Genomic DNA, 16,326 nt, shown 5'->3' with positions numbered 1-16,326 from the left:
TTCAGAGTCCCATAAATACCTAACCACAATAAGGCTGGAAGGTATGTGATTTTGTGCGTACATTCATCTTTATCTGTAGCAGAAGGCAAAACAACAACAATATGGCATAAAAGACACTGAAGGACAGAGGTATGAGCAGAGGGACAGACAGCAACAGGGATATACATATGGACAGACGTATGATTTAAGAGCTGATACACAGAACTGTAAGGACAGTTTTTCACTTTGGGATATTGTGAGAAACACCCAGCGCATGCTTGGAGATGTCCGCGGCGAGACACGGATGAGTGAAATATTAATGACACGTAACATTTTTTTGCAGTGAGGTAACGTGTTTTTTTTTCTTTCCTCATCCTGCTCGTAGCGTCAGCAGATATGTTGTCACCTCCTGAAGCACACATGATGACTTCACACGAACACACACACACACACACACACACAGCACATCTAATGGTCCAGACAGGGTTGCGTCAACAATGTGTGCGCGTCTGTGGAGGCCATTTGCGGGTAGGGGAACGAACACGTTGTGGCACTCAGAGGGCACCTGCAGCCTTTCGATGTGCAAGATGCGTGATGCGCCCTGAGCTGGCAGCTGAGGCGGGGGAATGAAAGGTGTTTGTTTTGTTTTTTTATTCTGCAAGTGAAAGGTAAAGCGGTGAGTTTCAGAGTGTATTGTGTGTGAATGTGAGAGGAAGAGTCACTTAACCCTCTTCCATTTTTAGGATGAAAAAGCCCCTCGGAGGAATCAAATCTTTCTCTGCGGCATCATCTGCTCTCCCTCAGAGAGAAAGACGGTGGCATGCAGGTGGTGACCAAGTTGAACGTGAAGCTGAAAGTTGAACGAACGTGAATTAGATTAAATTGTCTTTGTTATATGGTCAAAATGCAAATTGAGATCACGTCCGATTAAAAGTGGCAGCTGACACTGTAAAGTTTTCTGCTTTTCACCGGCATTTTCAGTCTGTGGTCTCGCAAAATAATGGGCGGAACCCCTGATTCGCTGACAAAGATGTGACAATGCTGAAAGGCTTCACGAAAAATGGCAGATGGTTGTCAGCAGGCATGACACGAAGGCCAGAGGGCTCCGGATAACTTTCGGCCTAGTGTATCAGTGTATCAAGAAACTATATCTTAAGACCATTGCCTTCAAAAACATTTGGCTTCGTGATGGTTGCTGCTTCATAGTACAGGATAACAGGATCCCAACCAGGAACCGGTTTGAGACTGACTCTACTGAGTGACTGGCTCAGTGTAAAAGACAATGCAGTGGGCAGCAGTTAGCAGGAGGAGGTCTGGAAGTTTTTTAGCCAACGCAGACCCTCACTGATTTAACTACCAAAGATAAAAATTTGATACGTGCCTTTGTAGCTGTTTGTCCCTCTATTTCCACCTCTCCGACTGTCCTAGAGATTTGTGTTTTTTGGCAAAATTCCGTACTGCTTGCACAGCAGCTGTGTCACAACACAGAAATGAGCCTTACCAGGTCCTGGGAGGTCAAGTAGTCATGTCCGAGACATGCAGGGGAAAGCACATGAACAAGGAGAGACAGAGGGAATGAAGGCACGATTGAGATGAAAGTCCCTGCTAATGTATTTATCTGGGATCCATCTCACAATAGTAGCAATCTTTGGTCTTGTGAAAACCTCTCGAATCTGCCCACAACGGATACATCCCAACATATTTGTTTATTTTCTTTCATGAACAGTTCCTGTTCGGGACGATGTTGTTGGCGGCAGATGCAGCTGGGTGGACAGCGAATGAGGGAGGGGAAGAAGAGGAGATATAAATGGGAGAAGCGGTGAGTGGCTTAGATGGAGAAATGAGGCTGATGTTTTAGAGGAAGACGTGATCCAAAGAAAGAAATGGTGGGGAGCGAGACAAAGAGAACGAGCAACGGAAGGAGAGGGAAGAGAGAAGGAGGACAAGGCCCACCACACTCAGCTACAGGAAAGACTGTAATTAATAATTTACATCATCTGTCACTGTGCGCTCCACTGGACCACTCAACAAACAGCACCCGTAATTTAAGGCAAAAACACACACACTCACACACATGCCAGGGAATTGCACGCAGACACACACACACACACACACACAAAGAAAAAAAATGCATGCGTGCAAGGAGTTGCATTAACACACACACACGCACAAACAAACGTGGTCGCATGCAAGCGGCTGCGCACACACATGTAACACTACGACTCACCGGCGCAGCCCTCTGCTCGACTTCCTGCTAAAAGCACAACAGCAGAGATCAAGCAGCGCCACTGCGGCCCTCTCCTCTCTTTTAGATGTGTTGTTTCGTATCCCAACCCAGACCTCTGTCTCTCTAAGCATACACACCAGGAAGTGTTCTTCCCACAGTCCTACCTTTTGTCTGTGGAGCAGCCATGTTAAATTTATGCAGTGTATGTCACTGCTAGCTAGGACCTGGCAGTAAATATTTGATACCTTTCCCACCCCTCGGAGAAATTCCCCCAAGCATACGATTAGACCTGTTGGGGGCAGACCCGAAGCGAGAGCAGCCATGTTAAATTTACAACGTTTGTTTTGGAGAGCAAAAGTCCGGCGAATGCCCAGGTGGAAAGTCACAATTGATCTGGTGTATCTACAGCCAGCCGCCTGGTTCACATTGAGGTGTTCTGAATATTCATCACTGACAGTAACTTTACTTTTACTTCATGAGGAACCTCCAAACCCTAGACTGACAAGGGTGCCGCCACTGGCGAAACAGGATCCACCTTGAAAGTTGCATATGAGACTAAATACAAACATATATTGCACACAATTATTGATGAACTTCACTTCGGGGTTTCCAAGACCCACTTACTTTTATATTTAAACATGAAATGTTGGACTGACACATTTAAAGCTGCACTCATCTATAAAACTATATTTTGGGGCATCTTATGCCCATAGTAGACACCAGACAGCGGAGAGATGATAGGAAATGAGGGGAAACAGAGAGAATGGGACTGATGTGCAAAAAAAGTTGTTGCATTGTATAGTCGGCGGCTTAAACTTTGATGCGAGTATCTCCTGACCAGACTACTACCATGGTCCAAGAACGACCATGGAAGAAAAAGGTGCCAGGAAAAGTGTGCCATGCAGCCTAAGCCGCATACCGTCAGACAATTCAAGCAACTAGATAAGCAGCAAATAGAACAATTGTCTGTTTATCGATAAGATGTTCAGGGTGTTTCGAACAGCATTCAGGATTCATTCTTCAGCATTAGTCGTATGATGGTTTTTCCAGTGCAACTGTCCCTCAAGACTTTCACACAAGCTGCAGAAGGACACCTTGTGGGTGCAAATCTCCAGTGGAAAAAATGACATCACAGTCACCACTCTGAAAAACAAAAACGTCATCAGAAAGGTCTTGTATTTCTGTGGTTTGGTGGTGACGTCCATGGAGTCGAGCAACGGCAGCAGCGCCAGACATGTAACTGTCTTCAACCCGTGTTTCGGTTTGTGTGGGGGACAGCTGCACGATAATACATAACCCTGTCCTCTGAAATTAAGTCTCTATACCATTAAACTACAACAGCAGATATGTTTTGTGGAAATGTAATTGTGACCAGACCATGTTTTCCCTTAACATAATCAGGATACGCCTTTAATTTATGAATGTATCAGTAAAACGTTCAAAGACAGCGTATTTGATTTCTGCCTAAGAACAGCACTTGGTTAAGGTTAGAGAAGGATAATACTCACAGAAAAAGTCGACAGTGACATCAGACACAATGTGTTAACGTGTTACCGAAACCATGGTCTTTCTCGAAGCTTAACCAAGCTTCTCTTGTTGCCTAAACCACAGACGGGACAGTGAGACGTGAACTCTGGTCTCTGGTGGGGCAGTTGTAGCCTTTGTACGCGCTTTGTGGCGATCGCATTTCCTACAAAACGTATGTGCTGTTGAAGTTTAACTGAACACAAGTGTAATTTCTAGGAGACAGGGTTGTAATACAGCAACAATACCAGTTAGCAGTAAAAGAGGCTTTTACAAAATCCAAGATTACTTTCTTTCCACCGCTGCAAAACAAAAACACATTTGAAATTTCGCCGATCAGAGGATTACAGGCTGAAGACGTTACGCTGACTGAAGCTTAAACATAAGATGGCTGGTGACATTTCTCCTGCATTATGACTCATCATTTTTCCTGCTCTACGTGACTCATCACTTTACCTTAACTGGTAGTGCATCAGCATTTTTGTTAAATAGCAGTAGTACAAGGTTGAATGTCATTTGGTGTCCTGAAAACTGTTGATGATAATCCAAATTAAATGTGGAGTAAGTAAGTAATAAAAAAGGGGAACACATTTTTTTTTTAAGAACAACTACACATCCAAAAGAAAAAGTGGGAAAACAAAACCATACTTTTAAAATATTCATACTGGCTGTCCAATCGAGAAACTTCATTCCCGGACCCGACGACATCGAGTTCCTTCGCGGCAATGACACCCTAGGTAAATGACATCATGTGTGCCGAAAAGCTGCACGTTGCTAAAAGAAAGGCAATGGTGTCGGAGGCCGAGAGGTGACCTCACAGGCTGCAGTCGTCTTCTGAATAGTTTATGAACGGCCGAGTGGAAGGAGTCAAACCGTCCGTCCAGTGGTTTGGGGAGAAAATGTGCGGAAGATCCATCCAGACAACAAGCTCTGAGGCAAAAGAAGTAACTGCATCAGTAAATACACCCGCCTCTCCATTTATGCTTAGTGATTCCTTAGTGATTGAAAAATATCCCCGGCAAGTGTCACGAGTCAAATTAGTAATAATTAAGATAAAGATAAGACGATTTCTTTAAGGTTCAATACAAAACACTAAAAGTAGAACAGACTTACAGATGTTCTGTATTGTGACTTACACACGAACGGCGGTGTGGCCTTCACGTGTCATTACAATCATCAGAAATTTAAATACAAATTTGAATTTTGACAAGGCTGTTGGCCTGTCACACATCAAGAAAAGGTCAGTGACACACACAAAGCCGAATGGAAAACATTTCAATTTCACACTTCATCTGTCATAAAATATCTGTCCTTGTCTCCCACACACACACACACACACACACACACAACGTAGAAAAGTGTTGTCAGTCACTCACCATTGCACTGCTTTTCAGATTACTAGAAGTACAATCCAATGGGACGGGCTGATGTAACACCTGAGCCAAAACTTTGCTTTCAAATGCAGTTTCAAAGGGGACACCATTCATTGAAGGAATTCCACATTTCAACACACGATGCACATTTTAGAGATTGTCATTATTTTGTGGTCATTTAGCTGAGGGCGGAACAAGCTTTGATCTCTAAGCATGACTGACACGACTAAACTCCATCTGTAAAGTCGTCTTTTATTGTAATTCAGCTGGTAATGAGAAAAAAAACAATACAACAAAAGATGTTCTATACAGCAGAGTCAACGTTATAATAGAAGCCTTTAATCTGGTGTGTTTGCTCCACTGGCGTTCGTGAACTGTGTGTTTGACCCGAGGCTATAAAAGTCTTGACTGCACCGCTGTTGTATGACAGCTCGCGCTGAGAGACCGCGTTGCTGTTTAATTCGCCTGATCTTTTGATCCTGGATAAATTTAAGATGAGACCAAACAGATAGCAGAGAGCGAGGATGAGAGGTGGTAAATGCTTCATGGAAGCAGTTCAGGTTGTGTTCTTAACATCCAAAGCGCTGCATCGCAGACTCCACTTCCCCTTGTCAATTCGTCTTTAAGGGAAATAGCAAGACTTATGAGCAAGAGGCGTTGCTGCTACAAAGTGAAGGCCATAGAAGTTTTTGCCTTTTTTATCTGCTCTTTGTACTTTCTAACCGTAAACTGTAAGTGGCATCTCTCTTAAAATTGATGAAGTATTTTACAATAGAATGACAAAAGCTCATTACAGCGACAGTTAATCCAAATTCCACATTTTCTTACTTACTCTTAAAGGTATCTTGCACACTCTTCTGGTGATATTTTTTCAGGTTTCACTGCAACTGTTTTCCAGGTTATATCCTGTGGTTTATTCTGAGTAATGGTGACACTGCTGCTGAGTTTTTAATTGTAAGTTTTCTAATGCTCTGACCACCAATAACTAAATCCACCATCCACCTCCATTGTATTGTCGTGGAGGCAGAAATCTCACAAAAGCAGAAATCTTCCTCAGCACATGAGGTGATGGCAAAATCTTTAAACCAATTCTAAAACTGACTGGGAGCCAGTGAAGAGCAGCTTAAACTAGAGTGACGTGTTCGTGTTCCTTTGATATGAACATGTGCAGCTTTACCAACTGTAGCCAGTGGGGTAATATTTGATTAAAGTTGAGTGGTAGAAGTAGAGTAGAAGAGCAGGAGAGGGCGAGCAGGTCGGATGCAGGATGGAGGGAGGTTACAGACGAGGGGGGAGGACGAGAGAGGGAGGTGAGGTGGGGTGGTGAGAGGAAAAGGGGAGAGGAGGAAACTGGGAGGTGAGGTGGGAGATGAAAGATGAGGTGAAGGCAAAAAGGAGAAGAGGAAAGGAAGGGTGAGAGAGCTGAAAAACAACAGAAAGAAAGGGAGGTGGAGGGAGAGGAGAAGGGGGGGTGCAGACTAAGGGTCAGGGAGGAAGGGAGGGAGGATGAAGTTATGGTGTTTGTGTTTGTATGTGTGTGTGTGTGTGTGTGTGTGTGTGTGTGTGTGTGTGTGTGTGTGTGTGTGTGTGTGTGTGTGTGTGTGTGTGTTGAGGTATGTTTAACGTGAAATGTTTTCCTTGAAATTCCAGTCATTCCTGACCAGAGCTGGCAAAGATGGTTCGTTAGTTAGATAGTTATAAAACCTTGTGACCTACATTAATGGTACACGTCATGTTCCATGAGAAAAGTTGCCGTTTAACGTTTTCTGTGGAAACAGAATTCCATCTACGAAAACCTGTGGTGGGACATACAACAGCGAATTTGAATGCCTCAAGTGTTTGGCCTTTTTGCAAAAAAATATTAAATATAATGACCTTAATTTTATTCGAATGTGTCTAATATAATTCTTGTAATTCCTATAATTCGAGGGTTTTGTTAACACCTTAAAAGTAAAGCCTAACATCGGCACTTTAACATTATATTCATGCCATTATTTCAAATTCAATTTGCCGGAGTACAGAGCTAAAACTTATGAACTGTAAAAGTCTACAGCACACATGAGCACACACATCATAACCCCCAACACGTACAGTCTTTAAATACACAAACCACTCTAACACACTTACTGTGTAAGAAGCCCCCCAGACTTTGTGTCCTGCTGCTGGTTGGACCTCCAGGCCTCATCAATATTGTAAACTGGTACTTAGCGGACAAAAGACAGCAAAGACCAGAGCAAAGGACACCTGGGGCAGAGAGAGAGCAGCGGGGAGGCAGGAAGAAAGTGGCAAAGATCTGGTGTGTGTGGGAGTCCGTTTATCCATCTACCAGACACTGCATGTGTGTGTGTGTGTGTGTGTTTGGGCAGATGGGTGTTAAGGTAAGCAGGCCTGCAGCTGTGTACTTGGGTGTAACAGTGGCAAGAATAGGTAAGTGAAACCTTTGGAATTACCTGCATTTATGTAGAACTTTGTCATAGTTTCTCTTAAAATTTTTCATTATTCTGAAACAACACGAATCCTTCTATTGTTCTTGTCCACACTGAATACGTCCATCGAACATTCACAGTGTAAGTTGGAAAAAGCCCCTCGACCCGTGATATCAAGGAAAAACGAACTGGATTCAGGAGTCAACTAACCAGGAGTCCAGGAAGTGTGGGTTTGAGCTACTGTGACTTATAAAAAACTTTTTCAGTTTGATGTTCACAAGAGACATCTGCTGACGTGGACCTTGCCTCACAAAAAAAGATCTCAGAAGCATTACAGTCAAGAACTGGTGATTTGCATCAAGCTGGAAAGGGTTACAAAGTCGCCTCTCAGAAAGTTTAGATGTTAGATGTTCGATGATTCACACTTGAGACGACCAACTGTCTGTAGCCCAGAAAGGGCGCCCAGCTCAGATGTACTCCAAATCAGGAATGAGTAACAGTTAAAGGCTTAAAAGAACCATTGGAGCATGTTAATATCTGCATGTGTGTTCATGCACCACAGAGGCAGGACACAGAGAGACTGCTGCTCTCCAAAATAAACATTACTGCAGGCCTGAAGTTTCCCAAAGAGCAGCTTGGTTTTCCACAACGCATGGGAGCATGTTTTCTGGACTGATGAAACTAAGGTTTAATTGTTTGGGAAAAACACGCAGCACTACGTAAGAAAGGGCTGCGTACCAGCATGAAAACATCATCCCGTGGTGTAAGAAAGGGCTGCGTACCAGCATGAAAACATCATCCCGTGGTTGGAGGGAGCATCACGATTTGGGGCACCTTTGCTGCCTCTGGGCCCGGACAGTTTGACATCATCAAGGGAAAAACGAATCCTCAAGTTTATCAGGGTGTCTTACAGGATAATGTCAGGGTGGCTGTCGCCACCTGAAGCTCAGAGAGCTCGGCGCTGTGGAATAAGCTCAGAGAGCCGTTCACACCAGACACCCTAAGAATATGGCTGAGCGGAGGCAGTTCTTTGGGAAGAACGGTCCAAAGCTCCTCCTGAACGTTGTGCAGGTCTGAGCCACGGCTACCGGAAGCAGTTGTTAGAGGCTACAGCTGCCAAAGGAAAACAGAGGAAAATTTTCTGTTGTCATGCACAACTTTGGCCTCAACTTGATTTGCGTAAATTTGTAGGATGTCAGATGAAAACTACACCTTTCCCAGGCTGAAAAAATAAAATTTGTTTATCTTACTTACGTATCTCATATTGCTGCAGTAATGTTAAGTTGATTTACATTTGTTTCAAGGACCTCGTGCTCTACAGAATGTTAAATGTAATACCGACTAATATCTAATACCTGCTCCATTGGCTTATGTTGCTGACCATAATTTCATAGAGGGTTTCGTCAGCCAGTCTTTCTGAAAACCCAAAGCATGTTGGGGTTGTTGCATGTTCTGTCCAGATCGGTAACTTTGCTGGATGATAAACTTTGAACACTTAACGAACATTCTTTTTTGACAGAACTCGATAACATGAGGCAAAGGAAGAGGAGTGCGAGTTGAGTGAAATATTCAAATTGCGCTTATCCCAAAGCTGTTTCACTTCGTGAATGTACAGAGACGAGAGGAAAAAACTGGGGGAAAATAGAACAATTGTCCCTCTTAGCTTGAGATAAACCTGAGTCGTATGAGCTCTCTTTTCTTATGCTGCTTATGTTGTTAGCTATCGCTACAGCTAACGTCTGTACCGATGGTGCGTTGGCTGTTTGTAGCAATTGAAAAAAGAACTCCAGCTGTTTACTAAATGTGTTGCAGCAACCGATAAGTCAAAAGGCGTTAAAAGTTGCTTTGGCTTTGAATGATTAACGCTCCATACACTTTCGGTTCGTAGAGTCAGTATTCCCTTGAACAAGTCGCCTAACCCTGAGCTGCTGCAGCAGAGCCGCTCAGTGTCCACCAGCAGCATGCTGTGGTTGCACTGGGCGGCTCTGAGGTGAGAGTACGCGTGATGGCGTGAATACGAAGCGGGCCGGAGCTGAAAAGGCGTGTGCACGCCCAGGCAGCCATTTCCGAAGGCGGAAGAAAGGGATGCAGCCTCGCTGACTAACGGACAGTCAGAGATGTGAAAGGATGTGTTTACTTCTCCTCCTCCTAAACCCTGCCACTCAGCCTGCGTGTCCACAGCATTGGCTCAGTTAACAAAATCAATAAGCCTGCGTGTGTGTGAACGTGTCGAGAAGAGCGTATGAGTGTGTGAGGGGGAGGACGGGGGGCGTGAGTGTATCTGTGTGTGTGCAGGTGAGAGAGTTTTTCCCAAGGCGGGACGTCCTTTTCCCTCACATCAATTATTGAGGCGTCCGGACACACTGAGAGCTCCGGGGGGGGGGTCACAGGTTAGGAGACCAGGACTCCAATGGGCTTTCAGGGGCCTCATTGTCCCTTATCCCATCCACACGCACACACACACACACACACATCTTCCAAAGGAGACCCAGCACACAGTACACACTGGAGGTCAAGTGATAGAAAGTCTTTGAAGGGCAACGGATATTTTCCACCAATATTCAGCATATTCAAATTTAACCCGTTTTACGCTGAAATACTGAGAGTCCTCACCAACTTCATTTAAGCCATCAAACTGACAAATCAGCCTCAACACTCTTCTCCGGTATATTTTGTTCCCCTAATGTTTTTGGTTATGTTGCCTTCGTTTAGGGTGAAGCCACGACAACTATAACCTATAAACAATTAATACACAGTGGCACCGTGTATCACACACTCCAACTAAGTGTGTAGTCCTGAATATGTTTTAACATGTAATGCCAGCATATAGTTTTCCTATGGGACCACCAATAAAAGAATTTAAAAAAAAAAAAACCTACCCTACTTGAAATGGGGTCTAACCAAGAGCACTGGGTTGTGAGGTGAATTTGGCCCGGTGGTCACATCCAGTGCTGCAGGTTAACGTGACGCACACTGGCCTCGTAAAAGACTTTTTCCCCATTCACAATGATAAGAAAAGAAACAGCTGTAAAATGACAAATAATTTTGCGTTTTTCTGAGTATCAAGACCAACCTGATTGATTAACATTTTTCTTAGCTGAGTTTCATCCATTTGGTCCGAAAGTCTCAAAAAGCTGTATCCATGGCTTTATCCATGACATTCACGTGTGTGGGGAGCCAGTAGTGGATATATGTCATTATTTTCATCAATCCTGGAAGCAAGAGGTCTTCTGTCGGTTAAAGGTCCGGATGAAGATCCTAATAGCAACAATGTATTGTGCCACCGTTGAATTAATGTGAGTGCTAATAATTTGAATGACGATGTGGCACAAAGAGGTCAGCCTGAGCAACAGACTGAAACGGTGAGCTGGTTGATTCATTGGTTCGCTTCTGGACACTTCGGCGGCGTGGAGCCCCGGTGAAGAGACCGAACCCCGGTTCTGTCATCTCACCATCTACTGAGGGCTCCGGAGCCATAAAATTCCCTCGCTGCGCTGAAAAAAAACCCCACTGAGTCAGAAACAAAACTGCAGCTATGTGGTTTTGCAGCATGAGCGGCTTCGTATGTTCATGTTGAAGCACATTCTCAGGCAGCAGAGATGCCGTACAGCTGTTCAGCTCCGAGGTGTTCTGAGGACTTTATACCCAAAGACGAGATCGTCAAGACATATACTACATTTGCCTCCTCTCCCACCCTCAGTCCCCAGCTCTGTTACCCTCCTCACCCCATAAGATTTTGATATGCTTTAAGGGAGTTATTCCAACGCGAGACTTCCGCTCACTTCGCCTTCATCGTGTCCTTCCCTCGCCTCCTCTTCATTTTTAGGAGGTCTCTGGCCCCGAGACCACCGAGATACCCCCCGCGCCTCCGACTTCTCTCACCCACACTTTACCGTCACCCCCCCACCTCCGCTGGCTACATTAAAGGCAGGGATGGCTGATGCGTGTAGCGTTAAAGGGGCAGGCGGCCCAGCAGCGCCTGCCTGTGTCTGGGCCGGGTCCCGGCTCATGAAATATTGACGGGCGAGTGTCCCTTCCAGGAGCTGGCTCGCTTGGTCTTGGGAGGAGGAGGAGGTGGGAGGAGGAGGAGCAGGAGGGCCACATTAATATTTCAGACTGCAATCTCCTGCATGACAAACTCTCCCACGTGATTGGGTAAAAAGCTGCTTGCATTGCCTAGCAAGTACCAGCCCTGCCCCCCCCCACCATCCCTTCCTCCCCTTTCCACTCTCTCTCTCGACATTGCTTTCTTTCTTCCAGGCTCGCTCGGCCCCTTCTCTCTGTTTGCTGTCTCACCCTCCTTTCTCTCACCTCACTTCCCTTGCTTTTTTAACCAAATTTGATTCCTGAGTCTGGGTGATTGGTGTTTGGTTGTGGTGTGCAGATGCGGAGGGACGGGGAGGCGGGCGGAGGGCATGGCTGAGTGGCGGGGGCGGTAATTAATTACGGCCAGTGATTTTGGCCAGCCCCAGTAGTCGTGGGCCCCCACTCTCGGCTGGCCGAGGCCTCCAGGGGTCCTGCCGGTGGGTCCCGCCGAATGAAGTGGCATCCATTTTTTATGAAGAGCAGGTTATCCTATTTAGTCAGATTAAAACAGGCAAGGAGGAGGAGGTGGTGGAGGAGGAGGAGAAGTGGGGACAGATCCAGGGAGAAGAGAGAAAGCCAGAAAAAAATAGAACCTTCCTCTCCTCCCATTTTCCATCTTTTCTTCCTCCTCCTCCCCCTTTTGCCGTCTGCTTTACTTTGCTCTTAAGCTTCACTCAAAAACAACCTTGCCCTCCCTCTCTCCGCCAGCACCACCGTCACTCCCATCAACTCCATCTCACCCCCGCCGTCCCCCCGCCCATCCACCTACCCATTAACCTGGTTATGGGTGCAGAGTGCTTTGCTGACCCTTTGCCAGGTGTGGTATAACCCTCAGCCTCTTCATTCTCTGTCTCTTAAGTTTTATCTCTTTACTATGTGGCTGTGACTCATACTTCTCTATTTCTCAGTCTTTCTTTTTTTGTCTCACTTTCTGCCTTAGTATGACTCCCCCTTTTTAACTTTTCCGTGTTATTTCTGTCTGTTTCTTCCCTGCTCTGTCCTGCCATTTGCGGTTTTATTTGAGCTTCCCTCTTTCACTGCTTTAAAAGCGGATGAAGTGAGGGCTTCCAACTGATTCCTCATTGGTTTTGAAGGCAGGAGGCTGTTTGCAACCATGTTCAGCCATTTGTTGGCAACACATGCACTCGGACTAAGCCCAACAGTAAAACCTGAGAAAAAAAAAAATATATATATATTATTTTAATGTCACACATTTTTATAAATATCTCGACCAGGGGAAACATTAATGTGAGTGAAATTTGCAGCTGAGAAAATTAAATTCCGCTGTAAATAATTAATTGACAGGAACCGACTCTGCCACCACTTCTACATTGGGTGGTTCTTCGGATCCGCCCCCTGCTTGTATACGCTTATATAAGCGAAAACTGCTATTTTCTGTCTGTCCACCTCCGGTCTCTTCCCCTGCTGTCCTCTTTAATAACTGTTTTATCCTGTGATTTGGGCCAGTCTGGTCTGTGTGTTTGGTAGGTGTCAGAGCCGTTTGGCACCTATTTCGTGGCCTGACATGGCATTATCCTTCTTAAAAAGACAGAAATAGGAAGAGGGTGGCGGGCCATGGATTTAACATTAATAAAAGAATACGCAACAAGCAAATTGAACAATAATACCTATATGAACCTCCTGCCTCTCTTTCCCTCGCTCTGACTTCATCTGTCCTCTAACCCACCTGCTTCTCTTATGAGATTATGTTTTCGTCCTGCAGACCGAGTGATGTTGAGGGAGGCCGGATAAATGCTTAAAGGCCAGCTGCCCGGATAACTTCCCCTCCTCTGGGCAGTGGAGGTGTGAGTGAGATACGTAATATAAAGATAATGAAATACTCCTGCCGGACTTCATCACAGCCAGAAAAACACCCACACAAAGCCCCCCTGGGGGGGGGGGCAGCTGAGAAGTGAAGAAACCACCCAAAAAGCTTAAAAGCTGGATGAATTAGTAAAACCTGCCTTGTCATTTCCTGAAACATTTAGGTGATCAGCAGCAAAGAGCATGAATCGGAAAGCAGTGGTAGGAGTTCATACCGCTCAAGCTCCCGTTAATCTAAAGGTTTGTTGAGACTGAAAGCAAAGGGAATTTTAGAGTGATTTTAGAAGCGTGATTGTACGCAAAGTCAGCGGTGGAACATGTGCGGGTGTAAATTCACTGTTGGCAGCACAAATTAAGATGAACACGAGAACCCGTCGTATGAGATGAACACATTTTTTGTTTTCAGTGAATTTGTGCTCATCTCAAAATTGGATGGAGGTTTTTTTTTCTCCTCTTTCTTCCGCTTCATGCTCGAGGCCGGGGTGTGCTTGGAATAGACCAGCTTGTATGATGCGTTGTCCGAACATGTCTGAAAGTGTTATGGTTTTTCTGAACAGCCACACTCAAAGGTGGGGCGGAAAGCGCGCCATCACAGAGAGGGGGTGAGACACGGTGACTCCTCAAACGGGCATAATGACACATTCTTCTGGACGGTCGCTCCACGCACATTCACGGTGTTGCACACCACTGTACGTGTGGAAAGTGACAAAAGGAGCTGTGTTAAAAATGTAAAAACAAAAAAAATAAAAAAATCTTTAGTGAGAAAATTAAGTTGGTCCCACTTTCTCCCTCAGACTTTTTCACACGTTTCGTCAGCAAACGCCAGTGAGGCAGAAACCACATTTAAATATAGATGATACATGTGTAAATGGCCGTCTTTTATATTCTTCCTGTATTGTTCAGAAGATGTTATGTTATATCTCTGTGGGTGGCAGAGAGAAGTGCAGCGTGAGACATCTCCTAAGTTTCAGACCAGAGAAACTGACAATAATTTGGAGACAGGTGAGATTCTATTTGAGCACACAGGCAGATTATTGTCTTAAGTGTGCATATTGAGAAGAATTTCTTTTTACTTATCTCCAAATTTCTCCTGTTTTTTCGCCCTCCTCACTTATGTCTTTGCTTTTGTCTACTCCTGTTATTATCTTCATCTTGTCTTCATCCCCATAGCCTCCCTCAGCCCCATTTCACCCCATCCATCCCCACCTCTTTCTCTTCTTCTTCTACCTGTCTGCCGTCCCGCTGTGGGAGGTTACTGTTAAATGATGCAGGAGGCGGCAGACAGAACAGTAACATGGCAAAGCCAATGGCACGTAAAAACCAGCATGGCCAGCATGAACCATCCTCCTGGGGTGAGAGGTTGAAGAGAAGAGCCGGGCAGTCGAAAGCTGAGAGAGGGTGGAGAGAATCCAGGCTGAGGAGAAGAAGGAGAGATAACTGTGAGAGGTGAGAGCAAGAAAGTAAAAGAGGCAAAGAACCGGAGGAGACCCTTGAGGAAACGCTACGCCAAACTGCTCAACGCAAATTTCACTAAAAATAGGACAATAATATGGAGTTAAGTCGTGGCTAACATGGATTTAGTTTTTATTCTATGTGCCAAATTATGAGGAGGACATTCAATCACACACAAAAATCTGAAGGATGACAAAGACTTACTTCCATCGTAGTCCTCGATATAAAAATAATGTACGTACTAGCATGCAGTAGAGGCTTTACAGTGCAAATAATCAAGCTGCCAAGACTACCAAAACCTAGCCCACTGGTGCCCCAGCTCCCACCATCAGTCAGACGCTTGACCCTAACCTCTGAGCAAAGCACCGAGCCTTGGGTGCGTCGGTCCACGCAAACCCTCTTTCTGTCTCTCTCTCTCTCTCCCCGCAGAGCAGAAATCATGGCTCTCTGTTAGTGCTCCGAGTCCAGCCAAGCAGATGATGCGGGGAAGTAACTCGGGAACACACACACACACACACAGAGTCACACATGCCAGTGAATTTCCTAAAGGCTGTGTTTTAAAGGACAAGGCCGGTGGGACAGTCAGTGAGCGAGAATCAATGAGGAGGTTGGGACTCCCTGCGTGTCTGTGAGACTGAGAGCCACATGCACCCGTGTGTGGACCTGGTTGTGTGTGTGTGTGTGTGTTTCGGTATGCTACTGTGTATTTTTGTGCGGAACCTGCATGTTTGTGTGAGGATGTTTTGGCCCAGCCATACTGGCTGGCCAGTTTTTTGTTTCACAAATGTAAATCCGATGATCACTCTTTGTGCTGTTTTGGTCACCCCCACGTCCTGAGAAAAACACCTGGAAACGAGGGTGATGAGAGCAGGGATGTGAGCCGGAAACCGAAACAACAAGCTAAAAGATGCTAAAACGCTCCACAGAGCTCAGACGTACTGCAGCGTTGGGCGATATTCCTGTGTGGTTTAGTCACTGTGAATCATTTGTATATAAAAATAATGATTAATTCAGCTTTAATTTAATTATCAACATTATGATGTAGCTCAATTCCACAATTTTCTCATTAAATGCTGCACTTGAAAAATGAATATATTTCAGGATGAAAAATTCTGACACACGTGTCCTATGATTGTCCATCGCTATGTTGGTTCAACACCTATCTGGATCCTGGTGCACACTTAAAAAATTTAATTTAATTTACATACATTTTCTGTCATAAAAACAGAGATATACAGTGTATGTGCCGTCTAGTTTAGTCTGTGTTTTGTGTAAATATAAAATACGAATGCACCTGTCATCACGTTGATGTGTTCAGATGTTTTTCCAATGTTGGCATTCTGACTTTAACTTGTGTTAAGTCAAGTTGCTGCTTTAACTGTTACCTCTGGTTGAATTTGGTTTGTCGGTTAAGTGCAGATTTGATACTGGGGGG

The sequence above is a fragment of the Xiphias gladius genome, chromosome 17, assembly GCF_016859285.1.
Source record: "Xiphias gladius isolate SHS-SW01 ecotype Sanya breed wild chromosome 17, ASM1685928v1, whole genome shotgun sequence".
Lineage (NCBI taxonomy): Eukaryota > Metazoa > Chordata > Actinopteri > Istiophoriformes > Xiphiidae > Xiphias > Xiphias gladius.
Note: the sequence above shows the minus strand (reverse complement) of the source record.